Below are 20,072 nucleotides of genomic sequence, written 5' to 3'. Positions count from 1 at the left end.
ATGTACAATGTCCAACAGAAAACTTAAAAGTAAAGTGAAGTTACATTGTCTTACCTGTGTGTTACTGGAAGTACTGCTGTATGATATTACTTCTGTTGTTCACATCTTCTTACTCTGCCTCCTCTTCCTCACTGTCCACAGGCTTCACTGCTGCCACAAAACCATCTCCAGGCTCATCCTCCTGCACAAAAGGCAACTGGTGTCTCAAGGCCAGGTTGTGCAACATGCAACATGCAACAGTGATCTGGCACACCTTAGTACAAGGATCCACCTGTCAGATGGAGGCACCGGCACCTGGCCTTCAGGAGGCAAAAGGTTCTTTCAATTGTCTGCCTTGTTTGCCCATGTGCCTCATTGTAACGTTCCTCTGTCCTTGCCCTGGCATTTCTCACTGGGGTCAGTAGCCATGAGAGGTTGGGGTAACCAGAGTCACCTGAAAACATTGAGGGACAACTGTTAGACACACACTAACCCTTAGGGACAACCCTATACCCAGACACCAACATATACTGGGTGGGGACCTTAGGCTCTCCTATTAGTCACACCCGGTGCCTCTGGAGTTGGCCCATCACATATGGGATGCTGCTATTCTTCAAGATAAAGGCGTCATGCACAGAGCCAGGATACTTGGCATTCACATGGGAGATGTACTGGTCTGCCAAACACACCATCTGCACATTTATAGAGTGATAGCTTTTTCTATTCCTGAACACTTGTTCATTTCTCCGGGGGGGGGGGGGGACAAATGCTACATGTGTACCATCAGTGGCACCAATGATGTTGGGGCTATGTCCAAGGGCATAAACGTCAGCTTTCACTGTGGCCAAATCCTCCACCTGTGGGAATACAATGTAGCTGCACATGTGTTTAAGAACGGCTGAATACACTCTGGTCAACACGTTTGAGAACATTGGCTGAGACATCCCTGATGCCCTGGCCACTGTTGTTTGGAAGGAACCACTTGCCAGGAAATGGAGCACTGACAGGACCTACACTAGAGGGGGGATACCTGTGGGCTGGCAGATAGCTGACATCAGGTCTGGCTCCAGTTGGGCACACAGTTCTTGGATTGTGGCCCGATCAAGTCTGTATGTTAGCATAATGTGTCTTTCCTCCGTTGTCGCAAGGTCCACCAGTGGTCTGTAGACTGGAGGATGTCTCCATCTCATATTCATCCTTAACGGTTGAAGCCTATGGAGGAAAACGGTGAGCAGAGGGTCATAATCACACATCTATCGCAATAATGATGCATTTCTCCATTTACAGAACCAGTATATCAATCCGAGAGTCAGTTGCTGTGCCAATGTCTGATGTGACGCAGTTAGGTGCCATGGCCTGTGCCCCCCTGAAATGGTGGCTGCCTGACCTGTGAGGAGGGACAAGTGGAAATTGGGTAATCCCGCTGGCGTTGTGCACAGTTGTGGTAGGCGGTCGACGACCACCGCGCAACTTCGTATTGGTTATCATTGGGTCCCATGGGTTCCAGGAGCCAATGGCGATGTAGGCCGGCTGTGACGGTACGCACCGCCGCGGACGTGACAGACATTTTCTATCTATTCACTCACTTGCTATCTGACCTTCAACAGCAGAGGACCTACACTTTAAGTGCTACTGTGACTTGTAGCTGGAAGCGACAATGGCTCAAAGGTCTGGGGAAAGAGCCCCTGTCTTCACTGTGGAGGAGTTGGAGAGACTGGTGGATGGGGTCCTACCCCAGTGAGTACACTGTGAGCATGATGCGTGGGCCATGAATGTAAGGAGTGGTGTGTGTGTAAGCCACATGTAGGGGGGGGCTGAGGCATCCTGGCCAGAGTGCTGCATGTATACTGGTCAATGTATGTGCGTCAGGGGATGGGAGGGATGTGGTGGGCCATGAGTGTGACGGTCCAGATGGTTAACTAATTCGCTTTTCTGCTGTCTTTTTCCTGCAGGTCAGTGGCCATCGGAAAAAGAGTATTTGGCGTGCCATCGCCAAGTAGATGCGAATCCTGGGGGTCTTAGACAGGAGGAGCACCCACTGCTGCAAACGGTGGGAGGAGCTGCGACAGTGCGCAAGGAAGAAGGCGGAGGCCCAGCTGGGGCTGGCCTCCCAACAAGGAAGGGGTGTCCGTTGTACCCTGACCCCACTGATGTTCCGCATCCTGGCGGTGGCCTATCCGGAGTTGGATGAACGCTTAAGGGCATCACAGCACTCACAAGGGGGTGAGTACAAATTCAGATTCATTACTTTGTGTGTTAAGGTTTTACCTGGGTGGGGATGTGGACTATGGGTGCCCTTAGGCCAGGGCAAACTTGGCAGGGTAGGTCCCTTGTTGGGCAGGCTCTGAAGCACTCCAACCCCAATAGAGTTAGTGGGCATCTACTACTGGTCAGGGCCCTGTTTGTTTCATGTGTGCAGCTGAAGGCGTTAGGCATTGTACTCCATGGGCTGGTGACTAGCATTGTAACTGGTAGTGCATGCCCTAGTGCATAGGGTTGTTCACTGTGAGTTGTGTATGCAAACAGTAGTGTTGTTGCTGGCATTGACCAATTGTATCCTCTGTCTCCCCCCCTTTTTGTTTTGTCACCCTGTCCTTGTGTGCATCAGAATCATCTGGCGGAGGAGCAGAGGCACCGGCGACAGAGGGAGCTGCATCCCACATGGGCCTGGAGGCCGAATCCACCAATGGTGAGGGCACCAGTGGGACGGAGGGCGAGGGGACCACCACGACAGGGACAGGAGGGGACACCACAGACAGCGACTCCTCCCTAGATGGAAGCTCCCTGGCGGTGGCGGACACCTCTGTGCCCACCCCAACAACAGGTACAGCCGCCACCCCATTCCAGCACGGCCCTCCCATCAGCCTATCAGTGTGTTTCCCGTGCCTGCTCACCCAGGAGGGTGGGCATCTCCTTCGCCATAGACACCTCAGGCCGTGCCCCAGTCAGCCCTGCTGCCCTCAGTAAGGAGGCTATTGACCTCCTGATATCCCTCACTGTTAAGCAGTCAACCATTCTGAATGCCATCCAGTGTGTCAAGAGGCATTTGCAACAAACAAATGACATACCTGGAGGGCATTCACTCTGGTGTGGTGGCCCAGCAGAGAGCATTTCAGGCTCTGGCCTCCGCAGTGATGGCAGCCATTGTCCTTGTATCCAGCCTCCTCCCTCCAGCTTCCTCTACCCAGTCCCAATCTCCTCAACCCCAGCCTATCCCAAGCACACCTTCAGACCAGCATTCAGACAAATCAACACACAGAAGTGGCTCTGGCAAACACAAGCACCACAGTTCATCTCACAGGCACTCACACATGCACCATCCCCATGCAGACACACCAACATCCACTGCCTCTACTGTGTCCCCCTCCTCCTCCTCATCCACCTCCCTCCCTGTAGCGTATTCACTCACACCTGCATGCACTACATCCTCATCTTCTACCTCCATCACCAGCACACCCATCACTACCCACCCCTCACTGATAGTCACCCCCCATCCATGCACACATCCCCTGTGTCCTCTCCCACTGTGTCTGTGACCCCCTCCTCCCAAAGTACACAAAATCAAGCACCCACCCACCCAACAGCCATCCACCTCTCAACAGCATCCAGCCCTTGCACCTTCACCCAAACTCAGCAGACAGACACCTCCTACAACCACCCCCTCTTCCTCCACTCCCAGACCTTCTCCCTCTTCCCCTCCCAGTGTCCCTAAGAAGCTTTTCCTGGCAAACATTGACCTCTTCCCTACCCCCCATCCTTCCCCTCTTGCCAGGGTGACCAAAACCCAGCCCAGCACCTCAGCCACCAAGTCCACAACTGCTGTGGTTCCTGCAGCTGTCAGAGGCTCAATGGGGGCACCCGTCAGCCCAGCCAGTGTGCCACCAAACCCTGCCAAGACAGAAACCATTCCTCCACCTGGAAAGGTGAAGAAGGGGACAGCATACAGCAAGGGGAAGGAGCCACAACCACCCAGCAAGGCCACCTCAAAGACTCCATCTGCTATACCCAAGGTGACACCACCATCTGCCAAGGTGAGGAAGGGGCACAAAACACCAGGCAAGGCACTTCAGCCGTCCAAGGCTGCAGGTGAAGGCCTGGTTGCTACCAGCATAACCGCCAGCTCCCTCACCTGCATCACCAGCAGTCCCGCCGCTAGCACCGCCGCAAGCACTGCACCTGCACCGCCACCTGTACCGCCACAAGTACCACTACTGTCAGCAGCAGCAGTCCCAGTGGGCAGCTGTCCGAGGCTGCAGTAGAAGGGCTGGAGCCTCCCCCTACCACTGGCACCACCGACACCTGCACCGCGCCAGCACCGGCACCACCGCAAGCCACACCGCAAGCACCGCCACCTGCACCGCTGACAGTAGCACCACTGCCAGCAACAGCAGCCCCAGTGGGCAGCCATTCGAGGCTGCAGGAGAGGGGCTGGAGCGTCCCTGCACCACTGGCAGCACCCCTACCAGCACCGGCACTACCATCACTGCGCAGCCGTAGCCGCCTCCGGATGGACTCCAGCCCTGCCTCCATGGACTATCATGCATCCTGGTCAATGTAAATCTCGTGGCTCGGACACCCATGTGAGGGACAGTGAACTGCCACACCCGAAGTGTTGCATCACTGGGCACAGAGCCCCCTCCAGAACCAGTGGAAGAAGGCATCCACTCACCCTATCTGTGGCAGGATGAAGCACACTGGGCACCAAGCCCTGTCCAGAACCAGTGGAGAAATGCATCCACTCACCTTATCCTTGGCAGGATGAAGCACACTGGGCACCAAACCCCCTCCAGAACCAGTGGAGAAATGCATCCACTCACCCTATCCTTGGCAGGATGAAGCACACTGGGCACAAAGCCCCCTCCAGAACCAGTGGAGAAATGCATCCACTTGAGAGACTGTGGCTTTGCACTCCCCAGGACCAGGCAGTGGGCAAACCACCCACTTGAGAGACTGTGGCATTGCACTCCCCAGGACCAGGCAGTGGGCAAACCACTCACTTCAGAGACTTGAGAGACTGTGGCTTTGTACTCCCCAGGACCAGGCAGTGTGCAAAGCACCAACTTGAGAGACTTGAGAGACTGTGGCTTTGCACTCCCCAGGACCAGGTAGTGGGCAAACCACCCACTTGTGAGATTTGAGGGACTGTGGTTTTGTACTCCCCAGGTCAAGGCAGTGGGCAATCCATTCACTTGAGAGACTGTGGCTTTGCACTCCCCCGGACCAGGCAGTGGGCAAACCACCCACTTGAGAGACTTAAGAGACTGTGGCCTTGCACGCCCCAGGGCATCGCTGGTGGCATGGAGCCCCCTCCAGGAGCAGTGGCGTTGTCCCAACTTCCGGCTGAGGGGCCCCTCCTTCCCCGTACACATGAAGTGCCTGTGTGTTTTCGGCCTGACGCCCCTGCAGTTTTCTCTCCGTATTGAGGCAGGAGTCTAGTGTGGGCTTGGCATATGAGTTTTGGCCCAGTGGGCCACGAACATTTTGAATGGACAATGTACCGCCTTCTGTACAAATTGTATATTTTGTAAATACAGTTTTTCAATTTATAACGTATATCTGACTATTTCTAATATGGCACTCATTTGACTCAATTCCTTTTGTCCTACCTCAGCTTTAACACTGACCGACAGGGTTGCAATGAGGGCCTTTGTCTTCTAACCGGAGGTTTCACCTTTGCACCTACATCCAGGTTAGCAGGGGCTCCTGTACTCCCTGGATTCTTCAGGGCTTCTTGGACTTGGTCCCCTTCTTTCACAGGTCTTCAGGTCTAAGAATCCATCATTGGTGTCTTGCGGTCTCTTCTGGTTCTTGCATTATCTTTTTTCACGACTTCTAGTGTGTCTTAGGAAACTTGCTGTATTTGACTTCTGTTTTCCTGGGCTCTGGGGTGGGGTATTTTACTTACCTTTGGTGTTTTCTCACACTCCCAGCTCCCCTCTACAGACTACACTTGTCTAGGTGGGAAACTGACTTTTGCATTCCACCATTTTAGTGTATGGTTTGTGTTCCCGTTAGGCCCATTGCAACCTATTGTGATTTTCACTGTTTGCACTTTTTCTGACTATTTACTTACCTGTTATTGGTTACTAATGTATATTTTGTGTAATTTACTTACCTCCTAAGGGAGTATAGTCTCCAAAAGTGTTTTGGCATTGTGTGACTAAAATAAAGTACCTTTATTTTTGTAACACTGTGTATTGTCTTTGATGTGTGTGAGTACTGTGTGTCTACAGTGTTATTGCAAGAGCTTTGCTTGTCTCCTAGTTCAGCCTTGGCTGCTCTGCCTCCAGCTTCTTCTAGGCAGCCTGGCTTCTAGATACTGACTACATTTCACTAATAAGGGACAACTGTAACTAGTATGAGGTATAAGTACCTTTGGTGCCAACTACAAACCAGGCCAGTCTCCTACAACAGGTAACTCAGGAAACTGAGGTTGGAAGAGGCCAGGATGAGGCTGCAGCAGCAACAGCTAGCCCTAGATAGGGAGGCCCTAGCAGTTGAGAGGGAAAGGTAAGGGTTGGGGCTAACACCCCTTGGTGGCAGCCGTTCAGGTTTCAGCAAGCACAGAGTCAGGGAGGACTCTTTTGACTCTAGAACCCTGCACAAGATTGTTCACTCCTACAAGGTAGGGGATGATATCTACCAGTGGGTTGCTGCACTTGAGAGGGCCTCTAAAGTTCAGAGGGTTCCTGAAAGGCAGTGGGCTGCTATCCTCTGGTTAGCCTTCTCTGACAAGGGGAAGGATAGACTTCTCACTGTCAGAGAAGAGGTTGCAGATAACTACAACATTCTTATGTCTACACTCTTAGATGGGCCTGGTCTCACCACTGAGCACTATAGAATAAAGTTCAGGGAGACCAGAAAAGAGTCATCACAAGATTTGATAGAATTTGTGGACTGTTCTGTTAAAGCTTTGGAAGGCTGGGTTTATGGCAGGAAAGTGGCTGATTATGGGGGTTTGTATAACTTAATTATGAGACAGCATACACTTAATAATTGTGTGTCTGAGTTGTTGCACCAGTACTTGGTAGACTCAGACCTGACCTCTCCCCTTCGATTGGGAAAGAAGGCAGACAGATGGGTCAGAACAAGGGTGAGCAGAAAAGCTCACATGGGGGTGACAAAGACAAGAAAAAGGAAGCAGGTAAGTCTCATGACAACGATGGGGACAAAGATAAAAAGGAGTTTTCATCAGGCCCACATCACGCTTCTGGTGGTGGGTCTAAAACCTCTTCCTCACACAATCAGGCGAATAAGCCTTGGTGTTACATATGTAAGAACAAAGGCCATAGGCCAGGAGACAGCTCCTGTTCTAAGAAAAACACCAAGCCACCCATCACTGCAACCTCCACTCCTACCTCTAGTGCCCCTAGCAACAGCAGTAGTGGTGGGAATAACAATAACAATAACCAATCCAAGGGTGCAGCAGGGCTAAATCTGGGAAGTGGAGTGGGGGCTGGTTTAGTTAGGGAAAGGGCTGTTTTAGTGCCTGATAGGGGCATGGACTTTGCCACCCTTGCTTCTTATCTCCTTAACATGGATAAGTACAAGCAGCAACCCTTGATAAATGGTATTCAGGCAGAGGCCTACAGGGACCCAAGTGCCAACGTCACCATGGTGACTGAAAAACGGGTGTCTCCTGAGCAACACCTACCTTGTCACCATGACCAAGTGACTGATGCCCAAAACAATACTGTGAGCCACCCCATGACAGTTGTTGATCTCAGCTGGGGAGGGGGGTTACTTGTACTAAAAAGGTTGTAGTGTCCACAGACCTACCTGTAGAGTGTGTACTAGGGAACGACTTGGAGACTTCAGCTTGGGCTGAAGTAGAGTTGGAAGCCCATGCAGCAATGCTTGGGATTCCAAGCACATATTTGCTTTGACAAGGGCTCAGACCAAAAAGCAAAGAGAACAGGGAAACTTGAATCCTGAAACCATGGACCAAGAGCTTCCTAAAAGCAAAGGTATGAAGGGTAAGACATTATCCCCTTTCCCACCATCCACTGAGGATTCCCCCTTTGAGGAGGAGAAATCCATTCCCTGGACAGAACCTACACCTGAAGAACTCAAGGGTGACAGAGCTGATCTCCTAGGTGCAGGGGGGCCTACCAGGGAGGAGTTAAGTGTGGCTCAACAGACGTGTCCCACAGCAGAGGTTTTGAGACAGCAAGCTGTCCAACAGGACACAGGGGATGTCAGTGGCACCCACAAGGTATACTGGGAAGATAATCTCCTGTATTCAGAACCAAGGGAACCCAAACCTAATGCCACCAGGAGATTGGTAGTACCTCTGCAATACAGAGAGTTTTTATTGACCTTGGCGCATGACATTCTCCTAGCTGGTCACCTGGGTCAAAGTAAGTCTTGGGACATACTGGTTCCTCGCTTTCACTGGCCCCATATGTCTGAAGACACAAAGGTACTCTGTCGCTCCTGCGTCACCTGTCAAGCCAGTGGTAAGACAGGTGGCACCTCAAGGGCCCCCTTAATCCCACTTTCAGTAGTTGGGGTACCCTTTGAAAGGGTAGGGGTTTACATTGGTGGCCCCTAGGCCCTCCCACAGCTCTGGCAATAGATTTATACTGGTGGTGGTGGACCATGCCACCAGGTATCCAGAAGCCATACCTCTAAGGACCACTACAACTCCTGCAGTAGACAAAGCCCTCCTGGGTATCTTCTCCAGAGTGGGCTTCCCAAAAGAGGTAGTATCAGACAGGGGTAGTAACTTCATGTCTGCATACTTGAAAGCTATGTGGAACGAGTGTGGTGTAACCTATAAGTTCACCACATCTTACCATCCCCAAACAAATGGGTTAGTTGAGAGGTTTAATGAAACTCTCAAAGGTATGATAATGGGACTCTCTGAAAAACTCAGGAGCAGATGGGATGTCCTAATACCATGCCTCCTTTTTGCATATAGGGAGGTCCCTCAGAAGGGAGTGGACTACGGCCCCTTTGAGCTTCTGTTTGGGCATCCAGTTAGGGGTCCACTTGCTCTTTTGAAGGAGGGATGGGAGCAACTCATCAAGCCCCCTAAGCAGGATAATGTGCACTATGTACTTGGCCTCAGATCAAGAATGGCTGAGTACATGAAAAAGGCCACTAAAAACTTTCAGGCCAGCCAAGAAGTGCAGAAGCAAATGCATGACCAAAAGGCTGTTCTGACTGTTTACCAGCCAGGGAGGAAGGTGTAGGTCCTTCAGGCTGTGACTCCAAAATGCACTTAAGGACAAGTGGAGTGGCCCCCACACTATAGTGGAAAAAAGCGTGAGGTCACCTATTTGGTTGGCCTGGGTACTCCTAGAAGACCCCTCAGTGTGCTTCATGTGAACCGTCTAAAGCCCTACTATGACAGGGCTGACATAACCCTGTTCATGGCCAACTGATAAGGGACAGGAGGAAGACAGTGAGCCTCTACCTGATCTCTTCTCACATTCTTCAGCTGATGGCTCAGTTGAGGGAGTAGTGCTTGATGACTGCCTCGCTGAGTCACAAAATGAAGACTGTAGAAACCTCCTAGACCAGTTCTCTGAACTAGTTTCCCTTACTCCTGGTCAGACCACATGGTGTGAACACACCATTGACACAAGGGACAGTTTGCCTGTAAAGAGTAAAATCTAAAGACAACCTGGCCATGCAAGGGACTGTATCAAAGCTGAAGTGCAGAAGATGCTAGATCTAGGAGTGATTGAGCACTCTGATAGTCCCTGGGCTAGCCCCGTGGTCTTAGTCCCAAAACCACACTCTCAGAATGGGAAAAGAAAGATAAGGTTGTGTGTTCATTATAGAGGGCTCAACACAGTGACCAAAACCGATGCTCATCCAATCAGTGCAGCATTACTAGATGATATAGCTGTCTTTAGCTCCACCTTGGATGATAACCTGGTCCATCTCTGGAATGTTTTGGGGGCTCTGCAAAAAGCAGGCCTCACTATCAAGGCTTTAAAGTGCCAGATAGAGCAGGGGAAACTGGCTTATCTGGGACACCTGGTAGGTGGGGAACATATTCAGCCACTACAGGGGAAAATACAAACCATTTTGGATTGGACTCCCCCTACAACACAAACCCAAGTAAGGTCTCACTGGGTACTACAGGCGGTTCATTAAGCACTTTGGCTCCATTGTAGCCCCTCCTAATTACCTCACATCCAAAAAGATGCCTAAAAAGATATTATGAAAATCCAGCTGTCAGAAAGCTTTTGAGAAACTGAAATAAGCCATGTGCTCTGCACCTGTTCTTAAAAGTCCTAACTACTACAAGAAGTTCATAGTACAGGCTGAGACTTCAGAGGAATGGGTTGGGGCAGTTCTCTCACAACTCAATACGGAGGGCCAGGATCAACCTGTATGTTGACCCCCAGAGACAAACAGTGCTCAGCCATAGAGAGGGAGGCCTTTGCTGTGGTCTGGGCCCTAAAGAAGCTGAGACCATACCTATTTGGTGCTCACTTCATTGTTCAGACAGACCACAAACCTCTCTTATGGCTAACACAGAAGAAACGAGAAAACCCCAAATTGTTGAGGTAGTCCATTTTCCTACAGGGAATGGACTATACAGTGAAACATAGAACTGGGAATAATCACTCCAATGCAGATGGACACTCCAGATATTTAAACTTAGAAAATGAAAACTCATCTGGGCAAAGTTAGCCTTCTTTACCTTCATTTGGGGTTGCTGTGTGGGAAAGTACCATCCTTCTTGGCATGGTTACCCCCTTTTTCTGCCTGATGTCAGTGTGTTTGACTGTGTTCACTGGGATCCTGCTAACCAGGACCCCAGTGATTATGCTCTCTCTCCCAAAACTCTGTACTGATCCCACAGTTGGCCCTACTGGTGCCCCCCTGGAAGCCCCTATCATTTGGTACCTAGGTACCCAGGGCATTGGGGTTCCAGGGGATCCCTGTGGGCAGCAGCAGTTATTCTGCCACCCATGGGGAGCCCATGCAAAGGGTTCTGCAGGACTGCCATTGCAGTCTACGTGAACCGGGTGCATGTACCTGTTTTCACTATAGGTCAGTGCACCATGTCACTATAAGTTATACTTATGGTCGGCTCTCTCAGCCCAGAGGGCAGGGTGCATTTACCTGTGTGTGAGGGTACCCCTGCACTAGCAGAGGTATGCCTACAGACCCCAGACCCATTTTCCTAGACTTTGTGAGTGCTGGGACACCATTTTATGTGTGTACTGGACATAGGTCACTCCCTATGTCCAGCTACATAATGGTAACTCTGAACCTAGGCATGTTTAGGATCAAACATGTTGGAATCATAACCCAATACTTTTGCAAATATTGGTTGCATGATTCCATGCACTTGGGGGCTCCTTAGAGGACCATCAGCATAGCTTTCACAGCCTTCTGAGGTTTTCCAGCCAGCACTAGCTGCTGCCACCTCACAGACAAGTGTCTGCCCTCCTGTTGCTTGAACAGGTCAATCCCAGGAAGGCAGAACAAAGGATTTCCTTTGGGAGAGGGGTGTTACACCCTCTACCTTTGGAAATAGGTGTTACATGGCTTGGGAGGGGTAGCCTCCCCAAGCTACTGGTATGCTTTGAAGGGCACATTTGGTGCCCTCCATGCATAAACCAGTCTACACCAGTTCAGGGACCTCCAGTCCCTGATCTGGCGTGAAACTCAACAATGGAAGAGGGAAGTAACCACTCTCCTGTCCATCACTACCCCAGGGGTGGTGCCCAGAGCTCCTCCAGAGGGTCATCTTGAATCCAAGGTTGGCAGGGAACTCTGGGAGCAACTGAGTGGCCAGGTCGGGCAGGTGATGTCAGAGACCCTTCCTGATAGGTGGTCACCGAGCTAGGTGACCAACCCCCTTTCAGGGCTATTTAGGGTCTCTCCTTTGGGTGGATCCTCAGATTCGACTTGCAAGATTCCAGCAGGATTCCTCTGCATCCCTTACTTCAACTTCTGACCAAAGAAGATGCATCTGGACTCTCCAGGACCCAACAATCTGCAACAAAGATGAAGACTTTGCCTGCAACATTGTTTCTGCGGCTCCTTCCAGCTTATGCAACATTTCCTCGGTCGTGCATCCTCTGAGGACAGCCCGTCTTTAGTCTGCACAGGAAAGAAGATGGAATCTCAATTGGAGTGAAGGAGTCACTATCCTGCATCTGCTGGCACCAACAGCAGTGACGACCGGCTGCATGGATCCCCGCTGTAGGAGTCTGGCCTGCCTTATAGTGGGTACCTGATGGTACTTACACCTTGTGCCAGGTCCAGTTAACCCTTATTAGTAGATTAGTAGTGTTCTAGCAGCTTAGGCTGATAGAAGTAGCTCTAGCAGAGCAGCTTAGGCTGAACTAGGAGACATGCAAAGCTCCTACTATACCACTTATATAATATAGTACTATATCATAAGAAAACACAATACTCAGAGTTACTGAAAATAAAGGTGAGAATATGCCAAAAGTATCTTAGAGGATATACTCCCTTAGGAGGTAAGTAAAATACACAAAGTATACACACAAACCAAAAATCAGGTAAGTAAAACACTTAGAAAAATAAGGCAAACACTGTAGAACACAATAGAATGCAGTAGGAGAAAATAGGCCTAGGGGCACCACAAACAATATACTCCAAAAGTGGAATGCGAACCACAAATGGACCCCAGGCCTAGTGTAGTGTGTAGAGTGTTGCTGCGAGTGTAAGAAAACACTAAGGGTTTCCAAGATACCACACCCCAAAACCCTGAAAAGTAGGAGTAAAATTACCCTACTACCCCAGAAAGACAGTAAAGTTGAGATAGGGGATTCTGTAAAGGCAACAACTAACTGCAAAGCACTGAAGATGGATTCCTGGACCTGAGGACCTGCAAAGAAAGGGGACCAAGTCCAAAAGTCATGCAAGTGTCTGGGGGGGCAGGAGCACCAGTAAACCCCGGATAAAGGTGCAAAAGAGCTGCCTCTGGGTGGAAGAAGCAGAAGATTCTGCAACAACAGAAAGGGCCAGGAACTTCTCCTTTGGTCAGAAGATGTCCCACAGCGTGCTGGAGGATGCAGAGTTGTTTCCACACAGAAAGACCACAAACAAGCCTTGCTAGCTGCAAGATTCGCGGTTGAGGATTTTGGTTGCTGCCAGGGCCCAGGAAGGACCAGGAGGTCCCCTTTGGAGGAGGAGACAGAGGAGGCACTCAGCAATAGAGAGAGTCCATGCAAAAGCAGGCAGCTCCCGCAGAAGCACCTGAACAGGCGTTTCAGGAAATCTGATCACGGCTGTTGTCTCAGCACAACAAAAGAGGGTCCCACGAAGTCAGAGGTCAACTCAGGAAGTTGGGCAAAGCAGGACGGAGTGCTGGGGACCTGGGCTGTGCTGTGCGTGAAGGAAGTCTTGAAAAAGTGCACAGAAGCCAGAGCAGCTGCAGTTCACGCAGTACACAGGATTACTGTCTGGCATGGGGAGGCAAAGACTTACCTCCACCAAATTTGGACAGAAGGACCACTGGACTGTCGGGGTGACTTGGATCCATCTCCTGTGTTTCAGGGACCACGCTCATTAAGATGAGAGGGGACACAGAGGACCAGTGATGCAGAAGTTTGGTGCCTTTGTTAGCAGTGGGAAGATTCCGTCGACCCACAGGAGATTTCTTCTTGGCTTCCAGTGCAGGGTGAAGGCAGACAGCCATCAGAGCATGCACCACCAGCAAACAGTTGAGAAAGCTGCAGGATTAGGCGCTACAATGTTGCTGGTAGTCTTCTTGCTACTTTGTTGCGGTTTTGCAGGTGTCCTGGAGCAGTCAGCGGTCGATTCTTGGCAGAGGTCGAAGAAGACGTGCAAAGGAACTCTGGTGAGCTCTTACATTCATTATCTGATGAGAAACCCACAGGACAGACCCTAAATAGCCCTCAGAGGAGGATTGGCCACCTAACCAGATAAGAGTCTATCAGGAGGGGTCACTGACGTCACCTGCTGGCACTGGCTACTCAGAGGTTTCCATTGTGCCCTCACACCTCTGCATTCAAGATACAGAGGTCTGGGACACACTGGAGGAGCTCTGGGCGCCGGGAAACATCCTGAACAACTAGGTCTAAACCACTACTTGCCTGAACCACTACTGCTAAACAACTAAAAAGTCTCTACAACTAAGTACTGAACAACTACTGTCTAAACAACAATTGTGCCTGAATAACAATTTCCTGAACAACTAATTTTAAGGTAAGGTTTTGTTTTTGGTTTTTATGGTTTATTAGTTGTTTAGAAAATGTATATATATTAGTTGTTCAGGCAATTGGTATTCAGGCACAATTGTTGTTTAGACAGTAGTTGTTCAGTACTTCGTTGTGGAGACTTTTTAGTTGTTTAGCAGTAGTGGTTTAGGCTATAGTTGTTTAGGACCTAGTTGTTCTTTCACATATTCCTGGGCGCCACCCCTGGGGTGGTGATGGACAGGGGAGTGGTCACTCCCCTTTCCTTTGTCCAGTTTCACGCCAGAGCAGGGGCTGGGGGTTCCCTGAACCAGTGTAGACTGGTTTATGCAAGGAAGGCACCATCTGTGCCCTTTAAAGCATTTCCAGAGGCTAGGAACCCTTAACCCAAGCCCTTAACACCTATTCCCAAAGGGAGACGGTGTAACACCCTCTCTCAGAGGAAATCATTTGTTCTGCCTTCCTGGGACTGGGCTGCCCAGGCCCCAGGGGGGCAGAAACCTGTCCAAGGGTTGGCAGCAGCGGTAACTGCAGAGAAAACCCCAGAGAGCTAGTTTGGCAGTACCCGGGGTCCGTGCTGGAGCCCCGAGGATGCGTGGGATTGTCCCCCCAATACCATTCTGGTATTGGGGGGACAATTCCATGATCTTCAACATGTTACATGGCCATGTTCAGAATTACCATTGTGAAGCTACACATAGGTATTGACCTATATGTAGGTTACACGTGTAATGGTGTCCCCGCACTCACAAAGTCCAGGGAAAGTGCCCTGAACAATGTGGGGGTACCTTGCCCAGTGCTTGGGTGCCCTTATACTTAGTAACTTTGCACCCAACCTTTACTAAGTGAGGGTTAGACTTATAGGTGACTTATAAGTTACTTAAGTGCAGTGTAAAATGGCTGTGAAATAACGTGGACGTTATTTCACTCAGACTGCAGTGGCAATCCTGTGTAAGAATTGTCTGAGCTCCCTATGGGTGGCAAAATAAATGCTGCAGCCATAGGGATCTCCTGGAACCCCAATACCCTCTTTACCTAAGTACCATATACTAGGGAATTATAAGGGTGTTCCAGTGTGCCAATCAGAATTGGTAAAATTAGTCACTAGCCTGCAGTGGCAATTTTATAAGCAGAGAGAGCATAAGCACTGAGGTTCTGGTTAGCAGAGCCTCAGTGATACAGTTAGGCACCACACAGGGAACACATATAGGCCACCAACTTATGAGCACCGGGGTCCTGGCTAGCAGGATCCCAGTGACACATATCAAACACACTGACAACATAGGGTTTCCTCTATGAGCATTGGGGCCCTGGCTAGCAGGATCCCAGTGAGACAGTAAAAACACCCTGACATATACTCACAAACAGGCCAAAAGTGGGGGTAACAAGGCTAGAAAGAGGCTACCTTCCTTCTCCCTGCTCCTGCTGAGCTACATAGATCTGGCATCACAGGTGGTGGTCGGAAGTGGTCCTGACGGCCCTCTTTACCAGCTGTCCAACTTGGGTGGAGGTAAGCACTTGCCTTCCCACACAGGACAGTACCCCCGTGCACTGCATCTTTTGCAGCTGCCAAGGCTTGTTGGGACTTCTTTCAAGGGGACTTCAGTCTTCATGTAGCCACCGTTGGATTCTTGCAGTGATCTCTGGGTTTAGCAATTCTCTTCTTTTCTTCTAAGTGGGTGTTCTAGGGAAATTCTAGTGATTTACTCCTGCTTTCCTGGTTGCTGGGGATTGCTGTGGTACTCACCTTTGTGCTGTACCCGTACCCCCAGCTACCCTCTACACACTCCACTTACCTGGGAGGGGATGACACTCTCAGATTAAATTTTTTCAGTATATGGTTTGTGCTCCCCCTAGGTCCACTATTCTCTATTGTGCTTTACACTATTTGCACTATTCTGATGCCGTTTTCTGACAAATAATGTATATAACTTGTATATTACTTACCTCCTAAGGGTGTATTGCCTCTGTATTAATTTTGGTGTTGTGTTACCATAATAAAGTACCTTTATTTTTGTAACATTGAGGGGGTCATTCCGACCCTGGCGGTCAAACACCGCCAGGGCCGCGAATGACGGAAGCACCGCCAACAGGCTGGCGGTGCTTCCCTGCCCATTGAAAACCGGGTCCGGCGGTTTCCCGCCGGATTTCCCCCGGCTGGGCGAATTCGCCAGGGCAGCGCTGCAAGCAGCGCTGCCCAGGGGATTATGACCCCCTTCCCGCCAGCCTGTTTCTGGCGGTTTACACCGCCAGGAAGAGGCTGGCGGGAACGGGTGTCCTGGGGCCCCTACACTGCCCATGCCACTGGCATGGGCAGTGCAGGGGCCCCCTAACAGGGCCCCAGCCTGCTTAGCTAGCAGACAGTGAAAAGCGCGACGGGTGCAACTGCACCCGTCGCACACCTGCAACACCGCCGGCTCCATTCGGAGCCGGCTTCAATGTTGCAGGCCCCCTTCCCGCTGGGCCGGCGGGTGCTAACATTGTTAGCGCCCGCTGGCCCAGCGGGAAGTTCGGAATGCCGCAAGCGGTCTTTTGACCGCAGAGCGGTCAAATGGCAGTTCCCACCAGGTGGGCGGCGACCGCCGCCCGCCGGGGTCAGAATGACCCCCTGAGTGTATTCTTTCATGTGTGTAAGTGCTGTGTGACTACAGTGGTATTGCATGAGCTTTGCATGTCTCCTAGATAAGCCTTGGCTCCTCATCCACAGCTACCTCTAGAGAGCCTGGCTTCTAGAGACTGCCTACACTACACTAATAGGGGATACGTGGACCTGGAATAAGGAGTAAGTACCATAGGTACCCACCACACACCAGGCCAGCTTCCTACACTGCCATTCTGGGCCACTCTACTAGCACCCAGATATGTTGAATTCACTGCATCACACCGAATTGCATGGGATTAGTGTTCTCTTGGCAGAAGAAGGAGGCAGGTGAATAAAATAATCATATGGTAATTAGCTGAAATTCCATTGAGAATTCTGGGCATGCCCTCCTTACAGGGAAAAAGAGGGAAACAGGTGGCCTCTGGCATCGGTCACGCCAATGGCTCCCATTGAGGTCTTGGAAATGAGAGCCAGTCTTGCATTGTCAGTTATGGAAGGACCCAAGAATAGGTCTGTGAGCTGCTCCCAGAATGTGGCTGTCAGGGAAGTGTTGTGGTGTCTTTGAATTGAGTAAGCAAACCCATCAGTTAAAACTTTCTATCCCTACTTTTAAACTCCTGCACAAGGAAAGTAAAGAGAGGATAGGCCCTTTTTTGACTGAACACCATCATGGAGACGTGTGTCTTGTACTTCTAAGGACTTCATGGCCTCCAGGGCCAGTGTTACTGACCTCCACACTCCTTTTTGGAACCCTGATGAAGACGAAGAGAGTTTCTTTAGATTTCTGTGATCTACTTCCAGCGCAAGATGCCCTATTAAACTGTACTCTAGAGAGCTGTAAAACACATGGGTACCATGACTAGAGGCAAGGGACCTGTGGGATCTGGGAAATATAGAAAGGCAGTGTGGACTGCCTTGAGAGCTTCAGGATGCTGTTACTAGATGACCATGGACCAAACATATACTAATAGATAAAGGGGCAGGGGTATACATCTCTGAAGATCTCCTGCAATGGAAAGGAAGCAGCCCAACATGAAACCTCCAGAAACGTCTAAGGCCATGTGGCCCATAAGAAATTGCGACATTTGTAGCACCCAGGAGGTCCAATAAAAATATGACATGGTGTTTTTGGAGCTTGCCAGCAGGAATCCAAAACTAAAAACCACATCGCACAAACAGGGCTAAATAAATCTGCATCTGTGTAGCCCCTGTGAGAAAAGGTTGCACCTACTTTTTGCCTGATATATGATGTAGCCTAGAAGTTGTTAGTGCCCAGGGCCCCTGCTAATCAGGTTCCCCTAAAGAGCTCTTTCCATAAAATGTTGTAAAGCATTGGCACAATTGACAAAACATTTAGCTACCACTATAAGTACATATTAAATGGAACCTAGGCACCCAGGGCAAGGGGTACTAAGGGTAGGCCCCTGAAGGTAGCAGCACTGATTAAGCCACCCTCTAGGCCCATGCATTCAGATTCACCCAGTCCTACTCTTGTAGGCTGAGTGCCCTGGTGCAAACCTAAAACACAATCTCAACATGGCACACTGCCTGTGTGCCCTGTCCATTATACACTGCTTGTACTATGGGTTAGACACCTCTCTGGCAGGCCTTACAATCCAGAAGCAGGGTGCACTATACTGTATGTGAGGGTATAGTTGTATGAGCAATTTGCCCCCAATGTGTCCTTGCCAAACCTGGGACATAGTGAGTGAACAGAGCAGCCATTTTTATATATGTGCTGGACACTGGAAAATAGAGTTTCACAGCTACATGATGGTCACTCTGAACCTTGGGTTGTTTGGTTGAAATTCCAAACTGGTACCAGCTTTGGATGTATTATAAAATGTATCCAGGGATCACCTTACAGGTGCCCCCTGCATAATCTACCTACCTCACAATGGTTGTAGACTAGTCCTGACCAGCCTGCCAACACCAGACACAAATCTACATCCCTGTAATGAGGACATCTGCCCTCTGGGATGCAGAACAAAGCCCTTCCTGAGTGGAGGTGCTAATACCTCCTCCCTTAGAAATGTGCACTGCCCTGTTGGTCAGCTTTAAAGGGTCCACCTCCCCTGAAAGGCCTGCTGCTAGCAGGAGATAGCTGCTCCCATTGCAAACACCCACTTTTGGCAGTAGCAGTGGTGGGAAAATCAAGCAAAGGATAGGAGGTGTGGCCCTCCCTAGCATACACCACTCCTAAGGAGTTGTATGCGATGTAGATTCTCCATTTCATTTTCCTCCATCTTGGATGGAAGAGAAATAGACAATCAGGTGTAGGGAATTGACCTCTGCTCACCATAAGTGGTCACTCAGTGGGTGTAGCCACCTTAAGGTTGATAGCCCATTGGCCACTACCAGGTTCCCCCTACTAAATACAGTACTAAGTGGGCATCCCTAGACCAAAAACTCTTTAACAGACAGAAGAAGACCAGCAACAAGAAGATCCAAAGGCACAAGTGCTGTGGAACTGCTGCACAAAGAAAAGGCACCAAACCATGCCTGCTGCATGCACGACCCGACAATCACTCCTGAGAAGAACACCAGAGGAACTTCAGGCTTCACAAATTGCCAGAGAACTCCATCCAGAGTGGAGATACCACTCTAAATCCACAAGGAACCAGCAAGGCAATGAAGTCCACTTCACTGACTGAATGCATCTCTAGAACTGGACACCAAAGATGGATGGAACTTCACACCAAAGACCACAAGGACAAACCCTGCCAGTGTGCCAAGGTATGTGGCATTGCACCCTCAGCAGCTGAACTACATCAACACCCTGGGTATCGGTCACCAAAAATCAGCCCTCTCGGGTCTGTAAAAAAAGGACCAGGAGGAAGCCCAGTCAAGCAATTTCAGAAAAAAATGGACCTCCCACCAGAGCACCCCCATTGACCTGCAATAGACCCTTGAAGCAGCGTATCTTCTGCTTCTGAGGGCATCCTTGAGCACAGCTCCTGGCTCACCGATCTGTTCTGCACCCGGCTGCGCTGTGCCCTGCACCAAAGAACCAGCTGTGCCCTAAGGGTTCCCCACCCCTTGTGACCTTCACAGTCCAAGGGAACCTCCAGGATTCACAGCTAAACTTACCTGTGCAGTGCTTTTCCATGTGGTCCCCCGCAGCGGTCCTGCACCATCTCCAGAGATCTCTTCCCACTGCTCTCGCCAGAGCCGGGAGCCGCCAGAACCTTTCCAGGTGGCACTGTATGCCCAGTGACGGCCTCGACCAACGTATGAAAGTAGAGCTTGCTAAACCTACTGCATTATTTTATATGCATTTGTAAAGGTTATCCTCCATTGATTTTGATGGTGCGTAATTACGCACAAAA

General features: G+C 50.3%; 1 protein-coding gene across 1 annotated transcript in view; it reads left to right on the top strand.

The window, feature by feature from the left end:
• The window catches only part of LOC138262462 (ATP-dependent translocase ABCB1-like), a 571,226-nt gene that overhangs the window by 436,302 nt on the left and 114,852 nt on the right, over positions 1-20,072 (top strand). The window lies entirely within an intron of this gene.

This window comes from Pleurodeles waltl, chromosome 10, assembly GCF_031143425.1.
Source record: "Pleurodeles waltl isolate 20211129_DDA chromosome 10, aPleWal1.hap1.20221129, whole genome shotgun sequence".
Lineage (NCBI taxonomy): Eukaryota > Metazoa > Chordata > Amphibia > Caudata > Salamandridae > Pleurodeles > Pleurodeles waltl.
This window is presented reverse-complemented; position numbering and strand designations above follow the sequence as displayed.